The 23,419-nt window shown below is 35.9% G+C and overlaps 1 long non-coding RNA gene across 1 annotated transcript in view; it reads left to right on the forward strand.

The window, feature by feature from the left end:
* Nucleotides 1-23,419, forward strand: part of LOC106883851 (uncharacterized) — a 139,807-nt gene that overhangs the window by 40,682 nt on the left and 75,706 nt on the right. The window contains exon 2 of the long non-coding RNA XR_016242852.1: nucleotides 21,243-21,301. This is a non-coding gene — a long non-coding RNA (uncharacterized LOC106883851). The remainder of the gene's footprint in view (nucleotides 1-21,242; nucleotides 21,302-23,419) is intronic.

Here is a 23,419-nt window from a genome sequence, read left to right on the forward strand (position 1 = left end):
TCTGTAATATGAATTACCTATTTAATGAATTTTTTTTGTTTTTTTTTTGTTTTTGAGTTGTGATTAATATTCCAACAAAACTAAATCAAAAGCATGTATTGAATATATTTTGTTTTACATTGACTTGCAGTTTTCATAACATTAAGTGGAAGAGATATTTCATACCTCTGAAACTTTAGTAGATTCTGTCATTAAAAGGATTGTAGGTCAGAATTATTAAATCAATAAAACAACTATCATGTATGCTGTCTGTTAGTGAAATTTTAGTTTTGAATTGCATTTCTCTATGGGCATCTATTTATTACTAAGTAGATTTGAATAATTGGATTTTAATTAAAGCATTTAATTCAGTTCTACCATCCATTTTTTTTGTTTGAGAAAGGTAGACACAGGGTAAACTTTATAAATATATTCTTTATAAAAATAAAGAGTTGTAATGTTTATATTCCTTCTATCACATACCCCTGAGAGAAGCAGTTCAAATGAAGGGAAAGAAAAGGTTTCAGCTAGATTGCAGAATGGAACTCAATTTTCTTTAAGCTAAAAAATAATGTAAGTAATGTGCAAGAGAAGAGACAACATTGGTATGGAAAATGTAGTGTATAGGAGAAAGATAGCTCGGTGTACTAAGTGATTCTGATGAAAGGAGCATGTGGAAGAAGACTGGGAAGAAGTGGCCAAGATTGATTGGATGGATGGTGGTGGCTGAGTTTCATGAAGGAAACAATATAAAATGGTTATACACAGTGCTGGAGAAGACCCATCGATTCTGTGCAAGCATGGTAGAAAAATGAATGTCAAATTATATTGGTGAGGATAATAAAAAAATAAAGAATTGTTTCAGATGTTTGGCACAAGGCCAGCAATTTTAGACTGAGTGACATTGTTGATTACATTGACACCAGTACTTGACTGGTACTCTATTTTATTGACTGCCAAATGGATTAAAGGTAAAGTTGATCTCAGTGATATGTGAACTTTAGAACAACATAAAGAGCTGTAAGAAATGCTTCAATGCATTTTGTCTGACATGTTAATAATTCGGTCAGGTCAACTCTATGGAGAATTATGTAAGGATTTTAGAATATTATCAAGCAAGCTGTTCCTTCAGTCTAATGAAAATGTTCTTTCTTGCTAAAGAAAGATATTGTCTTGGCTATTGACTCTTTATTCTAGTAGAATTGTATTGGCTGTTTTCTTATTTGATTTTCTTCAAAACTTCATTTCATTAGGTGGATATTGTCTTTTCACTTTGTTCATTTCTTATTCTCTTTTTCTGTCTCAACAATTTCTAAATGATGTGATTTAAAACATTTGCACATGATACTTTGTTTTTGCTTTCTCTTTCACCTTCAAGTTTTCTTTTAATATTTGGTTTTAACTACATCTTATTTTCTTCTCCTTGTTTTATTTTTTTCTTAGCTAACTTCTATATTTTGAGGTTTGTTAAATGACTGTTTCACAATTTGTGCTGGTGTTGTCAGGGGAGTTAAGTGGTAGCTTTAAATGCTTTGTGTTTATTTCTTTTTACTTGCTTTTCTTTTTGGCTGTTTTTGCTCTTTATATGTTCTTTTTTCTTCTTCTTACTAAGTGTATTCCACATTCTCTCTCCTCCTATTCCTCTCCTCAGAGGTGGCAGTGTTGTTTGTGTAGGTGTTAGCAGTAAAAGAAGACAAACTACTGATTAGTAGTTAGTTAGTCAATATCAGAAAATAGCTGTTATTACAAAGAATCAACATTAATTGGCTTCTTGCAGGCACTAGACAATTGTGACTCAGACTTGCATACACACATAAACTTTGATGGTTGTGTGCACGCGTGCACACACACACACACAATGGTCAGCACTTGTAAATGTTGGGCGTAGCAAGAGAGAGAGAGAGAGAGCTTATTATGAGCAGTTTGTAAATTATTGTATAACATGGCTGTCTGAATAAAAATTTGCAAAATAAGAAAAACAAACCAGAAACAGATATTTTAGTGAGAATTTTAAATTTCTAATGTATTTGAAATATATACAAAAAAAAAAGAATGAAAAATCTTTGAAAGGCAATATGTTTGCTATTTTTAAAAACAAATTTTTGTTTGTAACCAAGAAATTTCTTTTCTTTTTGTTTTTCTTCTCACTATTCTTAATTAAATGTAATATTGTCTTGTGGTCTTCATTGGTGGTTTTTTTCAAGATGAATTTATAACATGGGATTAAAGTACCTAACACAAACATGAAAACCAACTGAATCCTCTCTCTTCAGAAGAAAATAATATTCTGTAATACTGTAAATTGCTACTGCATATTGAAATGATTCAAAAGAGAGATTGATGTCTTGAGGGTCCAAGGGAAAATTTGAGCTTACAGATGTCTTGTTAGTTATACAGTATTCTTGCTGTTTACAGAGTGTTGGAGAAAAATGCTTTGCAGTATTTGCTTTGGCTCTTTATATTCCAAGTTCAAATCCTGCTGAGGTTAACTTTGTCTTTTATTCTTTGGTGAGGTTGATAAAATAAAGTGTAAGGAGTCAATGTAATTGAATAACTTCTGCATAATTGCTGGTTATTTTGCCAATATTAGAAAAGTGGTGAACTGGCAGAATCGTTAGCATGCTGGGCAAAATGCTTAGTGGTATTTTGTCTGCCGCTATGTTCTGAGTTCAAATTCCGCTGAGGTTGACTTTGCTTTTCATCTTTTGGGGTCAATTAAATAAGTACCAGTTACACACTGGGATCAGTGTAATCAACTTAATCCCTTTGTCTGTCCTTGTTTGTTGTCCCCACTATGTTTAGCCCCCTGCAGGCAATAAAGAAATAAATATTAGAAAGTTGTTACTAAGAAGGTGAACTGGCAGAATCATTGGAATGTCGAAAGAAATGCTTATAGTATTTCTTCCAGTCCTTTACGTTTTGTGATATGTGGGAGACTGGCATGTCAAAGAATAGACCCAGTGTTTCCTCTGAATGTCATAAAAAAGGTGACCAAAACAGGTTGAAGTAGGATTTGCACTCTGACTTTGTGAAGCCCACACCAGAAGTGACTACCCAAACAGACCCATGGGTTGGAGGGTTGTCGCCTGAGTGGTGCAAAGGTGTTATCTGTCAGGATTAGGGAATCACCTACAAATGGTGTATGCAGTGGTGGGCTGTTATAGCACTTGCCCCCATGCTACTACAACTTTATGTTTTGAGTTCAAATCTTGCCGAGCTCAATTTGCCTTTCATCCTTTCTGGGTCAGTAAAATAAAGTATCAGTTAAGTACTGATATTGACTAATCCCACCTCAAAATTGCTGGCATTGTGCCAAAACTTGAAACCATTATTATTATGGCAGCAGTTTAGTAGAGATCAATTTGAGAAATATGTGTGTGTGTCTCTGTACATATAGTCATACATACATACATACATACATACATACATACATACATACATACAAACATATATATAGAAGGAGTGAGTGAGAGAATGTGGTGAGTTGTAAACCAAAGTCAAGATTTGAGAAAAATTATCATAATTTCCAAAATTTGTATCAGCTTTGGGTTTATTTGTTCATACATACAGAAAGAAGGAGTGAGAAATTGTGGGGAGTTACAAACCAAACCCCAAATTATGTTACAGATGGACAGATTTGACAGAAATTATTATTGCAATTTCCAAAATTTGTATCAACTTTGGGCTTCTGTAATGTGAATCACTTATAATCATTAGAGCATAGATTCTCAGCATGGTTGGTACTGCCCCCAAAGGGGCACTGGGTAGATTGAAGAGGAATGTTAGGCTTTAGTCGGTAGTGAGATAACATAATTAACATACTAAATCTTACCAATAGTAGTAAATATATAATACATGATAATGGTTATTAAAATAAAATGAGATCTCATTAGGTGCAGAGAAGTCATTAACTTGGAATGTGTAAAGTAAATTTACAGCTTTTGTCTTCATTAATTTTTCATCATTTCACTGTTAATAGCTTATACAATCCATTTTTAGAGTAAAATTTATGAATTATGTTCCATTCTTTTACTCTTTATTTATTCCTTTACTTGTTTCAGTCATTTGACTGTGGCCATGCTGGAGTATTTGACTGTGGCTATGCTTTTAGTGAAACAAACTGACCCCAGGACTTATCCTTTGGAAGCCTAGTAATTATTCTATTGGTCTCTTTTGCCAAACTGCTAAGTTACGAGAACAGAAACACACTAACATCGGTGTCAAGTGGGGGGGGGGGACAAACACAGACACACGAATACATACATAAATAAATATCAATATAATAATAACAAAGAAAAAACTCAAGGTAATAAATTTAAAATGTCTTATTTTATTTTAATTATAATCCACTGATGAGTACAAAAAGACATATGATGATGATAATAAGCATTATTTTTTTGATGGTCTTTTTGACAGAAACAGTTGTCTGAGATAATTGAATAAATGAATAATCCATCATTAAGAACAAAGTTTGCTTCATTTCTTTTTATTTGATGACATTTATTGAACTCTGTTTAATGAATTAATTCTTATAATGATCATTTGCTTATATTTATATGCAACAGGCTTCTTTCAGTTTCTGTCGACCAAATCCACTCACAAGGCTTTGGTTGGCCTGAGGCTATAGTAGAAGACACTTGCCCAAGGTGCCATGCAAGGGGACTGAACCCGGAACCCTGTGGTTGGAAAGTAAGCTTCTTACCATACAACCACTCCTGCACCTCCATGTTAGATTAATTTAGTTGTGATACCTCACTCACCACTTAGGTGGGCACTAGGCATATCAGTTACTTAAAAGGGGGTTACTAAAAGAGAAAAGATTAAGAACAACAGCATTAGAGCGTTGGGTTGAATGTATCGCGTTATTTATTCTTACTGTGTTCTGAGTTCAAATCCTGCTAAGGCCAACTTTACTTTCATCCCTGCAGGGCTAATTAATGAAATTACCAATGAAGTACTGGGATTGATATAATTGACTAACTCCCTCTACCAAATTTGATGCTTTGTGCCTATGGCTGTGTTGCTAAGGAAGTTTGCTTTTCACCCATGTGGTTTTGGGTTCAGTCCTAGCGAGTGGCACCTTGGGCAAATAAATCTCTTCTATGATAGCCCCAGCCTTGTGGGTGGATTTGGCAGATGGAAACTGAAAGAAGCCCTTCATATGTATGCTTGTGTTTCCTTATTTTTGATATCATGCAATATTTGTAAATGACTGTCAGCATCATACAAGTGGTGTTCTTCATTTTCAATCTTCCATGAAAGCGTGTTGTGTCTGGCCATGGGAAAATATTACCTTCCTTGGAAACTAGCAAGGGTTAGCAACAGGAACAGCATCTGACCCTTGCAAGCATTGAGATGAGGGTTAGCAACAGGATCAGCATCTGACCCTTGCAAGCATTGAGATGAGGGTTAGCAACAGGATCAGCATCTGACCCGTGCAAGCATTGAGATGAGGGTTAGCAACAGGATCAGCATCTGACCCGTGCAAGCATGGAGAAGTGGACAAGAAATTAATGAAGATGATGACAATTAATTAATTCTCATATTGAATATATTCATAAGGTTTGGGAGAAAATGAGTTTGTATGACCTTCTTGTCTTTTTTTTTTTTTTGAAGACTAATTGGAATATGAAGTAGAGTAACGTTAATTGTGAATCAAAGTTGAATTATGGACTTGGTTTACTGGGAGTTTAGTCATTCTATGTACTTTTATTTAGATGTACAACAATCAAAGGAATACAGTATGTGGTTTGTTGCTTTAAATTCTAATGATAAATGATAACATTGTGTTGTTCCCAGTAAATAATCATGATAATAATAATAATAAATCAAAACAAAGAACTCACCCCATAAACCAACCCTCTCTACTAAAATGTTGATGTCTAATTAAGTGATTATTATTTATTTATTTAATTATTAAGATTAAAAGAAGAAAAAACAGAGAGAAAAATGAAGGGAAATTTATTACTCTTTGGTGTAATTAGGTTAAAAATAACAATATAATTGTATTTTTGTGAAAAGAAATTTAATTAAAAGATCAATTAGTAAACAACTGATATTTTTTTTATTCATTTCTGTCTCTTGACTGGAACTCCCCCTCCCCCAGTATTTGAATGTGTTTAATGTGATTTTATTTTCCATCAATCTTGTTTATGAACTGATATTTAATGAAGTTTTGATAAATTTCAAAAGGGAAGCTGAGTTACTAATTTTTTTTTGTTTTGCCAGATATTTGTGTTGTTGTTTTAAGCTCTAGATCAGATCTGATTGATGTAGACCAGTGGTTCCCAAAGTGAGTGGTATTGCCCCCTGGGGGTGGTGGAAAGTTCCAAGGGGTTGTTGAAGAAAAGTGGGGTGATAACGGGGTAGCGATTCATATAAAATGTGGGGCAATAATGGGGTTGCAATTCGTGTAAAAACAACAAAATAATGGGTTCATTAGGTTAAGTTTTATTTATGAAATACAGTTGCTTTGAATTTTTTTAAGAAAGATGTCTGTTTGTAAGGGCTAGTTGGGGTGGGGGCACTAGGAATGTGGCCTGGGTGTCAAGGGGGCGGCAGCCCCAAAAAGTTTGGGAACCACTGATATAGACCTCTGGTCAAAGGTGACCCTGTCATAAAGGTTGGTCTTTAGTGTGTGTGTGTGTGTGTGTATATAATAATGGTATGAAACTCAAATCAGTCTCAGTAAACCATGTGTGCAGTATATATTGAACACTTCCCTCACGTTTGTTTGATATAAATCAATGTTTATTTATATATATGTTGTCCTAATCACTCTGCATCCCTTGCCTTTCACTAGGCTTATATATATGATTTATTTAAACCATTTCTACCTCTAGAGCAGTGCTCTGCAACCGGTATGCCACGCACACTGGTGTGCCATAAAACAATGCTAGATGTACTGCAGTGTAACCTGAATATAATTTTCCCTTATACTTTTAGTTATATTTTTAGTTTAGGTGTGCCACCAAATTTTGAAAAGAATATAAGTGTACTGCAGGTTGCGGAGCACTGCTCTACAGGATGTATCATAATTGCCAAATTGTAATTATGACCAAGTCCACTTAACCCTTTACCTTGCAAAGACGAGTTAACTTATCGTCACCCAATTTGTCTTTTTCAGAATGCGACGAGTAAACTCATCCAAAACCTATAATTTCAAAAACAGCCACGGACGAGTTTATACATCAATTCTTGGTTTTTATTTTTGTTTTTTTATAAATTATGCTCAGATGTTGAGCTCAGAAGCTGACAATGAGTATAAACCTTCTATTAGAAGCTTGGATAGAACAGATGAGAGTGTAAGCTCGTCTGATAAAAAAATTCATCTGAAAATGAAATGTTTTCTCTAAAAAATATCACGGGAGAAGGGGTTAAGAAGATGAGTCAAGATTTCTCCAAAACTGACATGTCAAAGGAAAAGCGTATTGTCTAGAGCAGTGGTTCTCAACCATTTTTTGTCTATGGACCCCTTTGATTCCCATTTTACTCTACTGGACCCCTATAGCCATTCAGTGTTCAAATAATCTCATCTCTCTCTCATCTAGGTCATCCCATAGGATGTCCCCTGTTCAAATAAAACCCTGTTATATTTTTATAATTGCTTGTTGTTAGGAATTGTATAAAAAAACATCCTTGAAAAATTATGTGTTTTGTACAAGTATATAATATGTCATTCTCTATTTAAGATGGCAGTATGTGTTTTGAAATTTGGCTACTATTTCTAGCAGGGCAAGTGGCCTTTTTCACTGGCTTGCAAGGAGGGTTTATTGTAAAATATGGAGTTTCAGTTTCTCTTTGCAGTAGTTTAAAGAATTATTTGTCAGAAGCTGTCATATCCAGAAGGCTAAAGATAGTTTAATTTTCTTTTATTTATCTTACATACATTTTTGATCTCTTACTTTTTAACATCCACTCCTCCTCCCCTTCTCCACTCCCCATCTCCTTTGCACCTCATCCTTCTCCCTTTCACCCCTCTCTCTCTTCCCACCTCATTCCCCTTGCCCTCTCTCTTACCACTTTCTCCCGCTCCCATCTTCTCTCTCCCTCTCTTTCTGCTGCCTCCAACCTCTTCTCCCCACCACTTCTCTCCTTTCTCTTCTTCTTCCTCTTCCTCTTCCTCTACTCTAACATATGAGTATGAAGTATTGCAAATGATAGTTTTCAAATAACTGTTCCCATGCTTGTGCACACATACACACACACACACACACACTCTAACGCACATACACACACATACTATTTTAATTTGTGCAGATACATAGGTACACACACACACATTGGTGCGTGTTGACACAAATTACATAGGTATACATACATTGCTATGTACAGTTAACGTCACAGACACATACATAAACACACACACATACACTCAGGCCACCACAACCATCATCAACAACAATACCACCTCCACCTCCACCACTACCATCAAAGTTCTCAATGTACTGCATTGTAAATTACTATTTTTAAATCTCACAACCTGAGATATTCAGCAACAGTACTTTGTAGTAAAGGTTGTTTGCCAACACAACATGGCAGTCCTGGTTTAGGACTAATGTTGCTGTAATTTAGTCCCAGGAGACATCGTCTCCAGCTGGCTATACGACATGATCTGTGCCCTTATATGAAGGGAAATAACCCAGAAATCGCGATACACTGATATTGTTTTGAGCTGAGTGGGGGTGCCAGATTCCCTTGTTTGAAAATATAAGGACACAGATTGTGTTGTATGGCCAGCTGGAGACGATGTCTCCTGGGGCTAAATTACAACAACATTAGTCCTAAACCAGGACTGCCATGTTATGTTGGCAAACAATCTTTACTACATACTGCATTGTGTTTACAACTCCTGACAAGAATATTCTTTTATTTTTTAACTTGTTTTGGTCATTTGACTGCGGCCATGCTGAAGCACTGCCTTGAAGAGTTTTAGTCAAACTAATTGACCCCAGGATTTATTTTTTTAGGTCTAGTACTCATTTTATTAGTCTCTTTTGCTGGGGTATGTAAACACACCAACACTGGTTGTCAAGCGGTGGTGGGGTGGGGGACAGACACAGAGACACACACACACACACACACACACACACACACACACACACACACACACACACACACACACACACATATACATTTATAAACATAATTAAGGGATCAGCAAGCATTTGCTTCACCATATACCGAAGTTCAGAAATAGCAACTAAAAAAGCTGAGACTCCAACAGATAGCATTACTTGTAACTCACAAAGGCAAAAACAAGAAGAAAAAACAATGAAAACTAACCATTTAAAGTTAAACATAGACGCGTTTCTGGATTATGAATGGTAAAATTCAATTTCCGTCATCGGTATGTTATTCCAGTAGTACATTCGACTGTGCTAGCAAGTATGAACGAGTGAAGATCATGCCTCGACCCAATCTGAAAGCACAACCGAACTTACCTCGGCCAGTCGTTCCACTACTTCCTACTCAAGAAATTACCACGTGCGTCACAAACAATACTGCAGAAGCTTTGCGTTTACTATCAGGGAGTGAATAATTATTACAAATTAAAAGGGTAATGCTTGCTGATCCCTTAATTATGTTTATAAATGTATGGGAACTTTTAAATAAGTTCTCCACCGATAATGGTGCTTACATACCGAAGGGCTTGGTAAAAATTATTAATTGTTGATTTATTAATAAATTGATAAATCTTTACCCTTTTAATTTGTAATAATTATATATATATATATATATATATATATGACGGACTTCTTTCGGTTTCCATCTCTACCAAATCCACTAACGAAACTTTGGTCAGCCTGACGCTAAAGTAGAAGACACTTACCCATGGTGCCATGCAATGGGACTGAACATGAAACCATGTGGTTACCACACAGCCATTCTGTGAAGTAATTTATGCAGGGCTCTGTTGGTGCTAACCCAGCTAACCCAATTACTGGGGGGAGATTTATTGAATGTTGTCTTTTAGCCCCATAACCATTCCATCTTTTAAGACATATGGCTACTTTATACAATGCATCCTTTCCCAAGGTGATAGGGTGTGGTTGGAGGGAAAGTTGGCTGCCATTTCTAGCAGGTTACATGAGGTTCTGGAGCAGGTGTAGGCAACCATTTTCAAGATGTGGGCCACATGCGACATGCCGAATCATCAGGCTGGCCACACTACTGAAAAAAACTGAAGGTAACACATATGTATATCTATTTCAGTCATCAGAGTGTGGCCATACTGGGACACCACCTTGAAGAACTGTTAGTTGAATGAATTGATCCCAATACCTTTATTTTATATATTTTTTTAAAGCATAGTACTTATTCTATTGGTCTCTTTTGCCAAACTGCTATGTTACAGAAATGTAAACAAACCAACATCAGTGGTGGCCATACACACACACACACACACACACACACACACACACACACACACACACACACACACACACATGATGAGCTTCTTTCAGTTTCCATCTACCAAATCCACTCACAAGGCTTTGGTCAGCTTGAGGCCATAGTAGATGACACTTGCCCAAGGTGCCATGTAGTGGGCCTGAACCTGAAACCATGTGGTTGGGAAACAAACTTCTTACCATATAGCCATAATGTATGTGTGTATGTATATATATATATATATATATATATATATATATATATATATATATATATATGTGTGTGTTTACACACTCATACAGCCACAATGTATGTGTGTGTGTGTGTGTATATATATATATATGTATATATATATATGCACACACATATAATGTATATATGTCTTATTTCTATTTCAACTAAAAGAAACCAAGATATTTTTATGGTAATAAAAATGATGGTTGTTGTTGTTGTTGTTGTTTCAAAAATGTGTATTTTGTACATTTCTTGTTCTTATCAAAGTGGATAGTAATGCCAGTTTAAAACTGAATATTTTAATGTGGAAAATAATATATCTCTTATTTCCTTTCTGTAGATCTTTCAGTAAGCACTTGAGACAACTCTTTTACTGGAAATGGTTCCATATGTGTTGGAGATAGATGTTGTTAGCTACTCATTATGCCAAGTACCGTTGTCATTTACAACCAAACTTAGCAGTAATTCTAACATTTAGAATTTAGAAAGTTTTAGTGCTGTTATTGTTTAGCCCAAAGTCAATCCTGATTGTGTGGACCTATGATCAAAGGAATTTTAGCCAGAACTCTCCTGTCTTTTTCTTTTGGCAGGGGGTGGGGGATATTAAGGAATGCAGTAGCCAATGTGTCCTTAGAGTATGATTTGAAGGACATCTGGTTGCTATTTCTTGCAAGATAGCTTTTCTTGTATTTAGAGACTCTCTCTTAGTGGTAGACATTTCTGATGAAGACAAATACCTGATTACTTAATTAACTGTCTAGAACAGTAGTCTCCAACCTTTTTCATACCACTGACTGGCTTCATGCTGGACAATCTTTTACAGACTGGTAGTGGCACACATGTGTAATTTAGGTGTATTTCAGTAAAGAGAGTGATAATAAAAAGAGCAATTTATTAAAGGGAAGAAAAAACGTATAATCTTTTCACTCTCATGTACTGAAATTCTTTAAAATCTGAAGATAAATTAGGATTAGAAAATTAGTTGCAAATTATTGTAGATAAATTAAAATGTACATTAATTGTAAAATGTACTTACAGTTATGATAGATAGTAAAGGTAAATGTAAAATATACATTAAATATAAAAATCTACATTAATTATAAAATGTACTTACAGCTATGATAGATAGTCTTGAGTAGATGAATATTGAATATTTAAACAAATCTTTTAAAATTAAAATTGAAGTCCAATATTCAATTTATCTATTATGTAATTTTAAACAAGTTAATTATTTTGTTGTGGTCTGGTAGCAATTGATCCACGGACTGGTACCGGTCTGCAGCCTGGTGGTTGGGGACATCTGGTCTAGAAGACAGTACTATTTTTTTAACAGGCAAAATTATATTCTGTACTTTCTGACATACAAGCTGATGTAGTGTGTAGTGTGTGCATGTTGTGTAAACATTCAAACATCATCATTATCTTTTCAAATTCTACTGTATTTCACATGGAATTTTCGATCCTTGTTGTTGACTTGCTGTAAAAGCTGGGCTACCTATTTTTTTGCTGTAAATTTTGGTTTGAAAAATTTAACTTATACGCCAGAAAATATGGCATTATATGTGTGTATGTATGTGTGTGTGTGTGTATGTGTGTGTGTGTGTGTGTGTGTGTGTGTGTGTGTGCATGCATGCTTTACTTTCCTGATTAACAAAATTCATTGCCTAATATTTTCAGTTAATTTTGAAAATATCAAGAATCTGTAGGGATTTAGTAAAATATCTCATTTTTTCCCCTATTTATTGGCATATTAATCATACCCTGGTAAATTTTTCGGTTTTTTTCCCCTTCTTCTAAACTCAGTAACATAAGTATCAGCTAAAATAGGAATGTTGATATAATCAACTAAACTCTTGCATGTAGTGACCCAGCATGTGTCTCTATATTAAGCTGATGTTTGAAACATGAAAATATTATGATAGGATGGCCATGTTTCAAATGAGAACACTTTAACCCTTTCGCATTCAGATTATTCTATCAAGTGTAATGTTTATTTATTCATATTATTTTGAATTGATCTCACATTATTTTGTAACTTCGAGATATCGATGATGTGGTTGTCTATTATTTTAAAAATGACATTGCAAGGTAGGTGTGAGAGGCTAGATCTGGCCAGTTTGAACATAAAGCAGACAGAATATTTTGGCTGGATATGGTGGGTTTAAATACTAAAGGGTTAAAACACAGATTTGTTTTTTGTTTTTTTTTAAGAACCCCAAAAGTAGTCTCAGACAAGTTGGTATCAAGTAGATTAACATAGTATTGAATAATAAACCATTTAAGGTTCTTGATTGGCACTAGCTGTTGTAAATCTATAAAATGCTCTTGAGCAGTTTGAGAAAATTTTATAGTCACATGTACAGTCTGGTCTGAAAGTCTCTGATCCTGTTTACTAAGAGTCACTTGGGTAAAGTTTGGACAGTGAACACTTAGAGAACTAGCTGAAATGCTAGAATACTAGACAAAATACCTTCTGTATTTAGGTGTGATCCTTTGCATTTCAAGTTCAAATTACACTGATATAAACTTTGCCTGTCAGCCTTCTTGGGTCAATAAAATAAAGTACCACTTAAATATTGGGATCACTATAATCAACTGTCTTGAAATTTGAGGCCTTGTGTCTTTGTTAGCTATCAATATTTATTTTTGCGTTTCCCCTACAGCTGTTACAAATGTTAGCTAAGTGATAAAGCTTTAGTTGTTTAAGCTGCAGGGTAGATGTGATTTTGTAGATTTTGCTACGTATGTAGCACTGTGTTATTTAATGTGCCTGTCTCTTCAGAATGGTTGGATGCGATTGGTGGTGGGATGTGGTTTGTTTTTAGCAATTTGAAAGACCACATAAAATATCCAGATTGGTTGTGATTGGAAAATGATTTTGTTTTCTTAGTTCCAGCGATGATGTTTTACCTTTGATCATTTTTTTTTTTCCAATCTAACACATCTAGAATTACATTAATCCTAAGTATTTTTATTTTAAGACTGTTGGGTTTAATTTCAGTGAAATTTGGCTGTTATTTCTCCAGTTTTGAGTATCCACATAGTCTCTTCCATTGGCTCATTCCTAGATGGTGTTAACTGTGTGTGAACATTTTTTGTCTATGCATACACACTGGTATTTTATAAATGTGGATGTGTGTGTGTCTGTCACCAGGGTTTCCGACAACATTTTTGTGATGTCTACATCATCATCATCGTCTTAATGTCCATTTTTCCATTACTTGCATATCTCTTAATTTTTAATTGGATATTTGAATCTATAAAATGAGAGGCAGGCTTACTTTCTCTCTCCCTGTCTCTCTAGTTTTTTTTCTTCTTCTCTTTTTAACTTATGCTTAAATACCAAACTTGACTATCTGAAAGTTCAAGTTAAATATTGCTGTCCTCAGATATACTGGTTAGCATTGCTGACCTAATTTGCAAGCAAGTTGATAATATCAACTACACATCATTTCTGATGCATCATTTTAACTCTCTATTATGACCTTATGTCTCATTTTGTATTCAAATTCTGCTGTGGTTGACTTTGCCTTGCATCCTTTTGGGGCAATGAAATAAGTATTTATTGAGTACTGGGGTCGATGTAATTGCCTAAACCCCATCTCCTCCAAAACTTCATTCCTTGTGCCTATATTAGAAAGGATTATTATTCCACCCCAGTCTTACTTGATAGTGCAATGAAAACACACATTATAAATAAGGTCTCTGAGCTTGGCTACATCCAAAGTTTCATTTTGGTTTTGTATTTTCTTTTGTATTAGCAGCACTCTGAGTAAAAGATATATAGTACCTAGCAGTGTTGCTTTCTATATGTTGTGCACATTGTGCATTTTCTGGCTTACATGTCAATGTAAACCAGAGGTCCTCAACCATCTTTTGCCTATGGACCCCTTTGACTATCATTTAATCTGGTATGCCCCCATAGACATTCAATGTTTATGAACTAGTTTAATAGAAACTTCTATCAAAATTCCTATTTTGTTTTTCACACGTTATCTATGTAAAATGTTAGAGAAAGAAGCCTTGCTGCTTCTTGCAATACATACCAATACACACACCTAAAACAAAATTTTGTCAAGGACTCTTAAAATACTATTGTGGATCCACAATTTACTATTTTGCAGTGTCAACCCCCAAGCATCTTACATGGGCCCTCAGGGGTCATATGGACCCCAACTGAGAACCACTGGTGTAAACATTCAAACGTTGTCATTATCTTTCCAAATCCTGCTGCATTTTACATGGAAGTTGTCTTGGTGTATAAGATCTTTTTGGCTGTAAATTTTGGTCTGAAAAATTCACCTTATGTGCTGGAAAATACAGAATTTGTAAGCCTTCAGGTGTTGATTATGTATTTGTGTGCTTTTATTCTATCAGTCTCTTTTGTTGAACTGCTATGATACAGGGATGTAAACAAACCAGCACTGGTTTGCAAGTGGTGGTGGTGGTGGTGTGTGTGAAAAACAATCACACATGCATACAATAAGCTTTTTTTCCAATTTTTGTCTACCAAATCTACTCACAAGGTTTTGGTCATCCTGGGGTTGTAGCAAAAGATAGTTGCCTAGGTGCCACACAGTGGAACTAAACCCAAAATCACGTGGTTGGGAAACAGACTTCTTACCACACGGCCATGACTGCACCTACAGAAAAAAAACATCCCAGCTGTCAGGAGTGGGATGTCTCATTAATGTCTCCGTTTCTTTAAGTGTGATGCATTATCATTGGTTAAGACTGATAATTTGATTAGGAGGCATTTCCTATCCTGGGTGTCCTTGACAATGATATCCAGTCAATTAATCTTGATGTCTCTGTTTAAATTTCAGTATATGAAAGACCCAATTCTATCATGTCTGTACATGTATTTTCTCTTGGTTGAAACTGATTGATCAGAGACTGTGTGGTTAATTGTTTGTTCCTAATCTCTACATGTTCTGCTGTTATTTAACCCTTTAGCATTTCTATTATTCCGTCTAATGTTATGCTTATTTATTCACATGTTTTTTCATTTAATCTTGCATTGTCTTGTAGCTTTGTGATTTTGATGAGGTAACTGTTAATTTTTAGAAGGATATTGTTGGGATGGTGTGAGAGGCTAGATCTGGCTAGTTTGAATATAAAACAGGTAGAATTTTTCAGCTGGATATGGCCCTGTTTAAACACTAAAAAGCTAACGTATTCCCCTTATTTCATCCCTTCAGTGGTTCTAGTGGGAAAGCTATGATTTTATGCCACAATCACAATCGAAAATCCTTCTATCTCAGCTTCGAATCCTATGCTTCTTGGCCAGTGTTTGGGTTTTTCTTTTATGTATTCCCATTCTTTGACATGCTAGCTTCCACACACCACTGTGCTGTGTGGGGACTGGCATGTCAAAGAATGTGCTGTGTGGGCACTAGCATGTCGAGGAATAGACTCGATGTTTCCTCTGTGTGTTGTAAAAGGCCGCTAAAAACAGTTGAAGTAGGCTTTACACTCTGGTCTTGTGAAATCCTCAGCAGACCCATCAATTGGAGGGTTGTCACCAGAGTAGTGCAAAAGTGTCATCCCCCAGGAGCTGGGAATTGCCAACAAAATGGTGGATGCAGATATGCACTGTTACAACACTTGCCCCCATACTACTACTACTACTACTACTCCCATTGCTTTGAGTGAGTTAGGTTGCTATCTTTAGCAAGTCAAGTGATTCTTTTTTGTTTTTTTGTTTTTGTTCAAACTGGCCAGGTCCAGCCTCTTACATCTACCCTATAGTGTCATTCTAAAAATAAGCAATATCATTGAAATCTCAAAGCTGTGAGATAATCCACAATTAATTCAAAGCAATATGACTAAATAAGCTTTCCATTTGAGAGAATGATCTGAGTGCAAAAGGGTTAAGAGCCTCTTCCTCCTACATGGAATGTATGCTGTGTCTATGCAGAGTTATTTTTGAGGATTGATGTTATGGGAATTTTGTGAGCCTTGGGGTTATAGTTCTTACAGGTTATCTCCCTATGTGATGCACAACCACATCAAAGCAGACATTAGAACTTGGTGCCATCTTCTGACTTGCTGTTTCCTATCAAACCATCCAACCTATGCCAGAATGATGGTGATGATGATATTTTTATTTCTGATTCTTCATATCTTGTTTATTTCTATTAAAACATTGGTATTCTTTGAAATATAGTTTTAATAGCATTGTCTTGTGTGTATTTTTATAGTTAGATGTCATTGCTGATAGCAATTTGTTCACCCTAAAATAAGAGACCTTATTCAGTGTTAGAGCAAACTGGAGGTTTTAAAGGAAGTAATGTGCCTTACTTAGAACATAAAATTCTGCAAAGCACAGTCTAACATTTAGGTGTCAGAACTTTAATTTTGAGTTTTGGGTGAAAATTATTCACTGATCTAGCAATTCAAATTAATGACATCAAAAAAATTTCCCAGGGACGCCTTCTGCATAAAGAATATGCAGTTAAATGCAGGCTAGCATGCTTAAGTTTGTGTGTTGATCTATTGCTCTCCTAATATAGTGAGTTTGACTGTGTGCGTATACATGCGTAGACCAACTGATATGTATATATATTTGCTAGTCCACTAGTATGTAAAAATTTGTGTGTGCATATGTGTATCACTCTTCTGATATAGAGTTTGACATGCATGTTTGTTTTTGTGTGTGTGTGTGTGTGTGTGTGTGTGTGTGTGTGTGTGTGTGTGTGTGTGTGTGTGTGTGTGTATTTCATTGGTTAATCAAACTATGTGGTATATATATACATGGATATGTGGCAAGAATGGATGAGGATAGCTGTGTGAACAAGTGCCACACCCTAGCAGTTGAGGGAACCTGTGAAAGCAGTTGACCCAGGAAGACCTGGGATGAGGTGGTGAAGCATGACCTTCGAACTTTAGGCCTCACCGAGGCAATGACCAGTGACTGAGACCTTTGGAAATATACAGTACGTGAGAAGACTCGGCAAGGCAAGTGAGAGCGTAATCTGTGACCTCTACCAGAAGTGTAGCCAGCTCACTAATTCACATCTTTACTTCATTGGACACTAAAAACCCTGCTTGCGAAGACCTGTTGAGGCAAGTAAATTTGAAATCGAATCGAACCAAATCTGACGACTGGCACCCATGCCAACCTCTACTTCATTGGACACTAAACTCTGCTTGCGAAGACCTGTTGGGGCAAGTGAAATCAAAATCGTAATTGAACCATACTCGATGACTGGCACCTGCACCAGTGGAGCACTAACAGCACTGTCCGAACATGTTCATTGCCAGAGCAGCTGTCTGACTTCCGTGCTAGTGGCCCGTAAATAGCACCATTTGAGCGTAATCATTACCAGCGTTGCCTTCTAGCACTTGTGCTGGTGGCACGTTAGAAAATCATTCGAGCGAGGTCATTGCCAGTGCTGCTGGACTGGCTCTTGTGCAGGTGGTACGTTAAATACACCTTTTTGAGCGTGGCCGTTGCCAGTACCGTGTGACTGGCCCTCGTGCCGGTGGCACATAAAAAGCACCCACTACACTCTCGGAGTGGTTGGCGTTAGGAAGGGCATCCAGCAGTAGAAACTCTGCCAGATAAGATTGGAGCCTGGTGCAGCCTTCTGGCTTGCCAGTCCTCAGTCAAATCGTCCAACCAATGCTAGCATGGAAAGCGGACGTTAAACGATGATGATGATGTATATATATATATATATATATATATATATATATATATATATATATTAGTCAGAAGCAATGAAGATATCAATAATTAGTTTATTTATATACAGATATAAAAAGTCTCTGAATTTTCCCAAGGAAATAAAATGAAACATTGCTTCACTTTTTATGTCATTATAATCTATATGTCTAGTACTTGAGAATCAATCTCTGTCTCTGCCATATGTATATATGTTGTGTAAATGCACACACACACACACACACACACACACACGCACACAGAGTTATGTGTTTGTGTGTGCGTGTGTATATATGTTGTATGTGTGTGTGTGATATTTGTGTAGAAGTAATCATTGCCTTATCTAATAACTTCCACATCATAAACACTTGTATCTATGGAAGTTTTGAGGGTTTTTCATCTTTTAATATATATATATATACATATATATATATATATATATATATATATATATATATATATATATATATATTCATTCTTCCATTCCATTTAATCTTCTGGACTATATGGTCAGTAATTCTGAATTTCCAATTCAACAATGATTCCAGTTACTATTGCTTAACCCCCTCCCCTCATCCCACTTGCAAAGCAATAACTAACAGCCTTCAGTCCAGTTTGTTATTCATGAACCATATTATTGGTTCATGTCTTCTATAGTAATTCCATGCATCTTAATAATTCCATGCACATCTTATGATGTTTTAAATCACGTCCAGTACTTAATTTCTCCTTTCTTTCATGAGACCTAAAAGGATGAAAGGCACACAGATGACCTTGGCAAAATTTGAACTCAAAATGTAAAGGGATATAGCTAAGTGCTCTAACTCCACTGAATGTATCAGGTGCTCTTAGTGTGTCACTGACATGGATGCCTCTAACGTGTCGCTGGCACAGATGCCTCTGATGTGTTGCCGGCACAGGTGCCTCTAACATGTTGCCAGCATGGGTGCCTCCAGCATGTCATTGGCACGGGTCCCGCCAACATGTCGTTGGCATGGGTGCCTCTAACGTGTCGCCGGCACGGGTACCTCCAGCGTGTCGCACCCCCCCCCCCCCCCTGGATACATCCAACATGTCACTAGCACTGGCCACAACTATGGTTTCACTAAGCTTGACACGTCTTCTCAAGCATGGCAAATTACCAACAGTTTTGGTCACTTGTCATCGCCTCCATGAGACTCAATATCTGAAGATCATATTGCACCACCTCATCCCATGTCTGCAGGTGGTGTTACGCTGTGCATGTATGTATACGCACACACACACGGGATATGGCACTTTGGTCTAAAACACTTTGTTCTAAGCCACTTTAGTCTATGACACTTTGGTCTAAAAGCATTTTCGTCTAAAGACAAAAAGGATTATTAGAGTATAGTTATTTAGATCTTTTACATTTTTTTTTTTTTTTAGATTCTATAGACAAAATAGTTATTAGACCAAAGGGAGTTTAAACAAAAATGTCTTTATACTAAAGGGCATTTAGACAAAAATGACTTTAGACTGAAGAGTTTTGGATAAATAATCCTAGATTAAAAAGCACTGGTGATGGTGCCCTGTAAAAAGCACTGATGATGGTGCCATGTAAAAAGCAGTGGTGCTGGTGCCATGTGAAAAGCATCCAGTATACTCTGCAAAGTGGTTAGCATTAGGAAAGGCATCTAGCTGTGGAAACTAAGCCAGAACAGGCTATGGAACCTTGTATGATCCCTGGCTTTGCCAGTTTCTGTCAAGCCATCCAACCCATGCTAGCATGGAAAATAGACATTAAATGATGATGGTGATGAGTATCTAGAAATTTCTACATTCATGCTGTTGTATCAAAGCATTGTAACTTGTCTCTCATCTAATCTGGGTCATTGAATGGAAGATCATTGTTATTAACTGGTCTCCTACAAAGTTTATTCATGCTAAGGCTATAGCAGCACATAATTCATTACATACAAAAACTTCATTCAATTGAATGATATTGAGCTGGTAGCCAATCTTAATCATCATATACAGTGCATGAAATGCTATTAAATATTTTAGAGCATTAGACAAAATGACATGTGGTATTTGTTCTGGCTCTTTAAGTTCTAAGTTCAGACCCTACTGAGGTCAGCTCTGTCTTTCATCCTTCCAAGGTCAATAAATTTAAGTACCAATCTAGTAATGACATCAATGGTATTAACTAAATCCCTCTGCCCAAAATTGCTGGCCTTGTACCAAAATTTGAAACCCTTATTATTGTTAGTATTACTGATATTGTCAAACTGGTTCAGTCCTACTGTGGCACTTTAGGTAAGTGTCTTTGCATGTGTGCTTGTGTCTTCTTGTCTCGACACTACCTGATAGTCACACAAGAAGTGTCCTTTGTTTATAAAGTGCTGTGAAAATATGTTTGGTCATGAGGAAATATTAACTTGCTTGGAAAAAGGTGAAAGTTGGTGATGAGAAGAATATCTGGCTGTAGAAAGATTAAAGCCTATCTCAGTAAATTCTGTTTGACCCATGCAAGCATGTAAAAGTGGACATTACCACAGTGATGTTCATAATGCATGTGTGCATGTGCACGCACACACAAACACACACAAAGTAGCAAAAATCCACTAAGAAAAGTAAGAAAGTAAAACTATTTGGCTCACAACTCCATACACAAGATGCTAAGTATTTCGTTATTTCATTCTTGAAATTTATATTTATCTGACTCATGTGTCCCCACATCAGACAGAAGCTATTAATTTGAATTGCACACAGCATTGCATGTTTGTGCTGAGGTGAATTACCTTTGGCATTTAATGCACATAAGAGCTTTTTCCATTGTAGTAGTTCTACAATGTTAGGATAGAGTTCATAAAGTGTCATGAAAATGTCAACCTCACCACTTTTAATGTTACATTGTTTCTGCAAATTTCAAGTTAAATTCTTCAACACATTGAATTTCATAGACTCAATCATTTTTCTTTTTCTTTCTCTTCTTCTGTTGCAGGTGTGTTCTAATTCTACGGTGAAGCAAACCTGCTGATAAGACTTAAAACAGCCTTAAAAGTGAGTTACCTTATCTCCTTGATTTTATTTGCATTTCTCATGATATATATCTTATGTCATTTGCGAAAGTTATGTCTTTGGAACCACCCTCTGCTGTTCCTATAAACATTATTGCCAAACCTGTCAAACATGATATAATTTCTGTTTCCCCCCACAGAAAGATTGTTTTTATCACCTTGTTCTGATATTTCCAGATATTTCTCAGTATTCAGTGAATGCGTCCAGTCATGCTAACAGCTTTCCAAACAAATCATTTTTTTTTCTCTTTTTAGTTGTTTTTCTTTGAAGGTTATAACGGTTCGTTAGTATTTTTTGTGTGTTTCTATAAAGAATGAGTTTGAGTGTAGGAGGAGGATGATGGGGGCGGGATGTCTCCTAAATAATTATTAGGTGTATTAAAAGTAAGTGTAAAATATATAAAACTATTGAATATTTTTAAAGACAGGTAAAAAAAATAAATAAAATAAAATAATGAAATAAGAAAAAGCAAATGAAGAACTTTTGGCACAGTTAAGTATCTAATTGTTTGAAATGAGTTGTTGCTAATTAGATATTATAATTGAATCAGTCTATTAACCTCATCTTTTTAGAGGTGAAAGATTTTCCAATATTTGTATCCAAATTATCATTGGGTTTGATTAGTTTGATCTTTCGTCATCAACTGTCTTATTCCTGAATGTGTAGCCAAATCTGACTGGATTTGTGCCACTCAAATAACAGTATATTAAGATCAAGGAGTCAAACAAATGGAGATATAGTGTGGCTATAAATATTGAAAAAAAATCTTTCATTACTTGTAATGGAAGTTTTAGCCCTTTTGTTACTATATTTCTATTACTATACACTGCCTTTGCTTCAATTAATTTTGCAAATAATGAAGAATTTGTTTTTATTGGCTCTTACTGTGCAGGAACTAAGCATACCTGGTTCTGTGTATGTGTGCTTGAGCCACAGGAACCAGGGTAACTCATTTTTGGTTGTAGGGTACTTTTGGGATTTCTCATCTCATATGACATAGTGTATATAATTTCAATCGTTTTTAACAAATTCAGTATCTGCATGTTAGTATGCAAAACTTTCATCAGCAATCTGGTACTTGGAACATAAATTAACAAGAAATTTTGATGCAAAGTTTCAATTTAGATATTTTAAAACAGGAAGTTTGTTTCATAGAACTATAGGTGCCTTAGGCAGGTTGGTAGTAAAAGGGTTAAATACTGTAAAATGAAAATCTTATTGGCATAGTTTCCTGGTAGTATTTCTGTTGAGCTCTAACTTAGGAATTAGTTTGACATTTTAACATCATCATCATCATCACCATCATCATCGTCGTCGTTTAACGTCCACTTTCCATACTAGCATGGGTTGGATGATTTGACTGAGGACTGGTGGACCAGGAGGCAACACCAGGCTCCAATCTGATTTGGCAGAGTTTCTACAGCTGGATGCCCTTCCTAACGCCAGGATGCCCTTCCTAACGCCATAACATTTAATAAATTATTATTTATAAATAAAAATTTCCTGTGGGATGTAATTGATGAATGTATGAATGTACTCAGCATTTTTCATCATGCATCTCACTAATCACCGTTGATAATAGATATGCAGGCATTGTTGATATATTACTGAGAAGGTCTACATTAATGCTTTTTTCTTGGATTTATGGGTACAAAGAAGGACACCTAGCTGGAAAACAGCATGCAAAAACAGTCCCAACAAGAGCACTCAGAGAGTGCAAACCTCCGCCAAAGCAGCACCAATGTCTTCTCAATGATTAGCTGGAGATGATTTTTTAAATGAGAATATCTGAAATAAACTCAACTGCTCTCATAAATGAGAATACTAAAAAGGAACTCGACCACTCTCAAAAATTAAGTGAAAAAATGAAAAATAATCCAGAATCCTCGACTGGTACTGGATTGATCCCAAAATCTAATCAGTTTGTACCAGTCACAAGGCCAAATATCCCTGCAAGTTTCATCCGAATCCATCCAGTGGTTCTTGAGATATCTTGTCCACAAACAAACACAACATAAAACAATACCTCCGCCTTCACTAAGGCGGAGGTGAATATTAGTAGATATGTAAGGTAGCCTGCTTTCTCTGAGCAGATCTATG

This window comes from Octopus bimaculoides, chromosome 8 (genome assembly GCF_046866305.1).
Source record: "Octopus bimaculoides isolate indiv1 chromosome 8, ASM4686630v1, whole genome shotgun sequence".
Classification (NCBI taxonomy): Eukaryota; Metazoa; Mollusca; class Cephalopoda; order Octopoda; family Octopodidae; genus Octopus; species Octopus bimaculoides.